The 7,084-nt window shown below is 38.7% G+C and overlaps 1 protein-coding gene across 1 annotated transcript in view; it reads right to left on the reverse strand.

Annotated features, from left to right (window-relative positions):
• RpS30 (ribosomal protein S30) overlaps positions 1 to 6,504 on the reverse strand; it is a 22,590-nt gene extending 16,086 nt beyond the window's left edge. Inside the window, exon 1 of the mRNA XM_071693281.1 lies at positions 6,357 to 6,504. The gene's annotated coding sequence lies outside the window, so the exon portion shown is untranslated. The remainder of the gene's footprint in view (positions 1 to 6,356) is intronic.
• Positions 6,505 to 7,084: the final 580 nt, after the last annotated feature.

Consider the following 7,084-nt stretch of genomic DNA (forward strand, 5'->3'; position numbering starts at 1 on the left):
GCAGTTTCTCACATGAATCAGCCACCAGCGCTGTATCATCAGCGAATAACAACTGACTCACTTCCCAAGCTCTCTCATCCCCAACAGACTTCATCCTTGCCCCTCTTTCCAAAACTCTTGCATTCACCTCCCTAACAACCCCATCCATAAACAAATTAAACAACCATGGAGACATCACACACCCCTGCCGCAAACCTACATTCACTGAGAACCAATCACTTTCCTCTCTTCCTACACGTACACATGCCTTACATCCTCGATAAAAACTTTTCACTGCTTCTAACAACTTGCCTCCCACACCATATATTCTTAATACCTTCCACAGAGCATCTCTATCAACTCTATCATATGCCTTCTCCAGATCCATAAATGCTACATACAAATCCATTTGCTTTTCTAAGTATTTCTCACATATATTCTTCAAAGCAAACACCTGATCCACACATCCTCTACCACTTCTGAAACCACACTGCTCTTCCCCAATCTGATGCTCTGTACATGCCTTCACCCTCTCAATCAATACCCTCTCATACAATTTGCCAGGAATACTCAACAAACTTATACCTCTGTAATTTGAGCACTCACTCTTATCCCCTTTGCCTTTGTACAATGGCACTATGCACGCATTCCACCAATCCTCAGGCACCTCACCATGAGTCATACATACATTAAATAACCTTACCAACCAGTCAACAATACAGTCACCCCCTTTTTGAATAAATTCCACTGCAATACCATCCAAACCTGCTGCCTTGCCGGCTTTCATCTTCCGCAAAGCTTTTACTACCTCTTCTCTGTTTACCAAATCATTTTCCCTAACCCTCGCACTTTGCACACCACCTCGACCAAAACACCCTATATCTGCCACTCTATCATCAAACACATTCAACAAACCTTCAAAATACTCACTCCATCTCCTTCTCACATCACCACTACTTGTTATCACCTCCCCATTTGCGCCCTTCACTGAAGTTCCCATTTGCTCCCTTGTCTTACGCACTTTATTTACCTCCTTCCAGAACATCTTTTTATCCTCCCTAAAATTTAATGATACTCTCTCACCCCAACTCTCATTTGCCCTTTTTTTCACCTCTTGCACCTTTCTCTTGACCTCCTGTCTCTTTCTTTTATACGTCTCCCACTCAATTTCATTTTTTCCCTGCAAAAATCGTCCAAATGCCTCTCTCTTCTCTTTCACTAATACTCTTACTTCTTCACTACCCTTTCTAATCAACCCACCTCCCACTCTTCTCATGCCACAAGCATCTTTTGCGCAATCCATCACTGATTCCCTAAATACATCCCATTCCTCCCCCACTCCCCTTACTTCCATTGTTCTCACCTTTTTCCATTCTGTACTCAGTCTCTCCTGGTACTTCCTCACACAAGTCTCCTTCCCAAGCTCACTTACTCTCACCACCCTCTTCACCCCAACATTCACTCTTCTTTTCTGGAAACCCATACAAATCTTCACCTTAGCCTCCACAAGATAATGATCAGACATCCCTCCAGTTGCACCTCTCAGCACATTAACATCCAAAAGTCTCTCTTTCGCGCGCCTGTCAATTAACACGTAATCCAATAATGCTCTCTGGCCATCTCTCCTACTTACATAAGTATACTTATGTATATCTCGCTTTTTAAACCAGGTATTCCCAATCATCAGTCCTTTTTCAGCACATAAATCTACAAGCTCTTCACCATTTCCATTTACAACACTGAACACCCCATGTATACCAATTATTCCCTCAACTGCCACATTACTCACCTTTGCATTCAAATCACCCAACACTATAACCAGGTCTCGTGCATCAAAACCACTAACACACTCATTCAGCTGCTCCCAAAACACTTGCCTCTCATGATCTTTCTTCTCATGCCCAGGTGCATATGCACCAATAATCACCCATCTCTCTCCATCAACTTTCAGTTTTACCCATTATATATATATATATATATATATATATATATATATATATATATATATATATATATATATTTTTTTTTTAATACTTTGTCGGTCTCCCGCGTTTGCGAGGTAGCGCAAGGAAACATACGAATGAAATGGCCCAACCCACCCCCATACACATGTATATACGTACACGTCCACACACGCAAATATACATACCCATACATCTCAATGTACACATATATATACACACACACACACATACATATATACACATGCACACAATTCACACTGTCTGCCTTTATTCATTCCCATCGCCACCTCGCCACACATGGAATAACATCCCCCTCCCCCCCTCATGTGTACAAGGTAGCGCTAGGAAAAGACAACAAAGGCCCCATTCGTTCACACTCAGTCTCTAGCTGTCATGCAATAATGCCCGAAACCACAGCTCCCTTTCCACATCCCTTCAGATGTTTTGTGGGTTTTGATATTTTTAGAATGTCAACATTATCAAAATGTGAGTAACACAGCACCACCATGACTCGTTTAGAACAGAAGGAAAACTGGGAGTTCAGATGCCTAAAGAAATGTAGGAATATGACCTTGTGTTACACAGATCTCGATCATTAATTACAGCCCAAAATCCATTTAGACATAAGAACCCACCCGTCATACTTGCAAAACTCTGATCCAGTCACGTTCAAATGTTAAGATGCATGGTGACTTTCACTGGCATGCATAAAGAGAAACATTGACATTTGTAGACATTAGACAAGTTTTGTTGTATTACAGCTTCACTCAGTTTGTATACTGACCTATTTTATTATTTTAATTATTTTGCTTTGTCACTGTCTCCCGCGTTAGCGAGGTAGCGCAAGGAAACACAAAAGAATGGCCCAACCCACCCACATACACATGTATATACATACATGTCCACATACGCAAATATACATACCTATACATCTCAATGTACACATATATATACACACACAGACATATACATATATACACGTACATAATTCATACTGTCTGCCTTTATTTATTCCCATTGCCACCTCGCCACACATGGAATAACAACCCCCTCCCCCCCTCATGTGTGCAAGGTAGTGCTAGGAAAATACAACAAAGGCCCCATTCGTTCACACTCAGTCTCTAGCTGTCATGTAATAATGCACCGAAACCACAGCTCCCTTTCCACATCCAGGCCCCACACAACTTTCCATGGTTTACCCCAGACACTTCACATGCCCTGGTTGAATCCACTGACAGCACGTCGACCCCGGTATACCACATTGTTCCAATTCACTCTATTCCTTGCCCACCTTTCACCCTCCTGCATGTTCAGGCCCCGATCACTCAAAATCTTTTTCACTCCATCTTTCCACCTCCAAGTTGGTCTCCCACTTCTCATTCCCTCCACCTCTGACACATATATCCTCTCGGTCAATCTTTCCTCACTCATTCTCTCCATGTGACCAAACCATTTCAAAACACCCTCTTCTGCTCTCTCAACCACACTCTTTTTATTTCCGCACATCTCTCTTACCCTTACATTACTTACTCGATCAAACCACCTCACACCACATATTGTCCTCAAACATCTCATTTCCAGCACATCCACCCTCCTGCGCACAACTCGACCCATAGCCCATACCTCGCAACCATACAACATTGTTGGAACCACTATTCCTTCAAACATACCCATTTTTGCTTTCCGAGATAATGTTCTCGACTTCCAAACATTCTACAAGGCTCCCAGAATTTTTGCCCCCTCCCCCACCCTATGATTCACTTCCGCTTCCATGGTTCCATCCGCTGCCAGATACTGACTGACCTACAAACCAAATAAAACTCTACAGAATCCAAACAAATGCCAAGATAATTTTGTTTCGGCCATCTGCATAAGTTATGAAGCCTCCAATTTATCTAATGTTTGTTATATCTGAATGAAATTGTTGCAATGCACAACTTACACATATGTTCATTTTTAGTGTTTTTACCACACATTTTCTCTGTACTTCAAAAAGCCTGACCATTCTACAAAATCTTGAAATTGTTGTAGTTAAGAGGTATATGCAACATATAAATTCCCACAGTATCTACATATCCAAAGGAATCCACTCATACCATTTTCATTATATTCTATCTAAAAATACATGTCCATCTTTTGAAACTTTACCATAAAACTTCACATGGGTTTACAGAATATGTAATTCAATGAACCCTATCCACTAACTAATCAAAATACACAACTCTCCTCTAAAACATACAAATATTCCAGTTCCAAAGCAAATTCACAAGGGACAAAAGCAGGAAGCTATGCAATATATAAATAATTTGATATTTTGAAACAAATAGAACGATTAAGTAAACAGGTGTCCTGGGCTAGCTGGTACTGATGTGAGGGTCTTGAAAGAATGTAAGGAGGAAGTAAGCATTCCTCTTTTAAATGTGTTTAAACAGTCTCTGGAATCAATGGAGGGCAGCAAATGTTGTTCCCATCTTTAAGAAAGGGGACAGATCTATTTCCTCATTATCATCCTATCACCTTGAAATCTATTGAGGGGAAATTTCTTGAATCAATTACAACGGACAAAATACAAGAACACTTGGAGAATCGTGATCTCATTTGGGATTCTCAACATGAGTTTGCAAAAAGGAAGTCATGTCTCAGTAACCTTCTCTCCTTTAATGAAGTATTTGCAACAGTTAATCAAGAGGTATACCATATACTTACACCTAAAGTAAGGCTTTTGACAAGAATACCTCATGAGCATCTGCTTAGAAAAATAGTGGCATATGGCATCGGGGGTTGTGTATTTAACTAGATTAGGGCGTGACTCTGACAGAAAACAGAGGGTATGCATCAACTGAGTTACATCGAACTGGGGCAATATAGCCAGTGGTGTTCCTCAATGGTCAGTCTTAGGTCTGCTCTTGTTCATTATCTATATTAACAATTTGGATATGGGAATAACCAGCAACTTAAGTAAATTTGCCGATGATATAAAAACTGGGGGCCGTAATTGACTCGATAAAAATTCTGTGAAATTGCAGGGCAAATTGATTATCAGAATGGATATGATTATGGAAAATGGAATTCAACACAGAAAAATACTAAATACTTAATGTGGGTAAAGGAGGAACAATGATTTCAAAGTGGACAATATTTCTATTGGTAAAACAGAATGCAAAAGAGATTTAGGGGTACTGGTGGCCAAGTATCTTACGCTAACCACAGCAACAATGCATTAAAATGTGTAACATGGATAATTGGATGTTAGGGTTCATTAACAGGACTGTCAGCAATAAAACTCCTAGAGTATTATTGCAATTTTATCTTGCATTGGTGAGACCACATTTAGATTATGTGGTACAGTTTTGGGCTCCGTATTAGCAGGTGATATAGATTCTTTAGAGATAGTACAAAGGAAAATGACAAAAAATTATTCCAGGAAATAGAAACCTAATTTATGAAGAAAGGCGAAAAAGACTGAATTAACACTCACCTAAGAGGAGTGCTCGAGGAGATACGATTAAAGTCTTTAAATGGGAGAAGGGCATTAATAAAGGTAACGTGTAATGTTCTTAGAATGGCACCACCGGAAAGGACAAGAAATAATGCATTTAAATTAAAAAAAAAAATAGATTCAGGTCCTATGTGGGTAAATATTGGTTCAGGAATATGGTTGTAGATTCATGGAACCAGCTGCCAAGAGCAGTAGTGGAAGGTAGGTATTACAGTAGCTTTAAACGAAGGTTGGATGAGTTTATGGGTTGAGACAGTTGGTTGTAGGTAGGGTGGACAGACTCAGGACCTGCCTAGCATGGACCACTTACAGTGTTCTCACTCTTTAGGTTCTTAAAATAAGGTAAATTAGTCGACACTAAACCTAGCACTCCAGAAAGAAGTTCAAGTTTTAAGATTTTCCTATACTTATCTGCACTTTAACTATCCTTCATAACTCGGTTAGTTTGACAACTTTGTTATGAAGCAATGTTACTTACCAATACAAAAAATAATGGCAGTTAAACAATTCTCTCAATTTTTTACCAAAACATAAAAAAAATCCATAAAACGAGATATACGAGACGAGCTTCCCCCTCCACAAACTTGTAAACCTTTAATCTCATAAATCAAATTGTACACAAAATCAAGACATTGGCGTTGTGTGACTTAAGTACTACTTTACCACACCATTGAATTGTTTCAACATTTTCAAGTAACAAAGATCAGGTCAACCATAACATCTGTATTAGTCTACAACTAATTCCTGTTTAAGGTTGGACACGAGACTTGTTATCTCACATTTTACACCAAATTCTTTTGTGACCAACTCTAATGTCACTCATTACAATCACAAATAGAAATGCAATAACAATATTACCGTTAAATAGCTATAACTGAGCTAGAAAGCCATATAAAGTGCCATGATAAAATTACCTTGTCTACACTAGTATGACGGCCACCAGAAGGATGTTTGCCTGCACTAGACCAAACATGGCAACTGAGCCGATGGTTCTTTATCCATTTATCATTAATTATTTAATATTTTTAAATTATCAACTTATCATCCGTTTTCTATATAATAAGTAAATACACCTATATTATTTGTTTATATATGTATGTATGATTAGGATTTTCAATTACCAGCGCATTCAATAAAACTTATATTACATAGTCCTACCCAATCAAAATCTTGTTTTCTAATTTACAAAACATAATGACAACATTAATGGGTTACATTCCTGATGTACATGATGTACGAAATTAATGGGTTACGTTGCTGATGTACTAAATCAATGGGTTACATTGCTGATGTACGAAATCAATGGGTTACATTGCTGATGTACTAAATCAATGGATTACATTGCTGATGTACTAAATCAATGGGTTACATTGCTGATGTACTAAATCAATGGGTTACATTGCTGATGTACTAAATCAATGGGTTACATTGCTGATGTACTAAATCAATGGGTTACATTGCTGATGTACTAAATCAATGGATTACATTGCTGATGTACTAAATCAATGGGTTACATTGCTGATGTACTAAATCAATGGGTTACATTGCTGATGTACTAAATCAATGGGTTACATTGCTGATGTACTAAATCAATGGGTTACATTGCTGATGTACTAAATCAATGGGTTACATTGCTGATGTA

Source organism: Panulirus ornatus, chromosome 55 (assembly GCF_036320965.1).
Source record: "Panulirus ornatus isolate Po-2019 chromosome 55, ASM3632096v1, whole genome shotgun sequence".
NCBI classification, from domain to species: domain Eukaryota; kingdom Metazoa; phylum Arthropoda; class Malacostraca; order Decapoda; family Palinuridae; genus Panulirus; species Panulirus ornatus.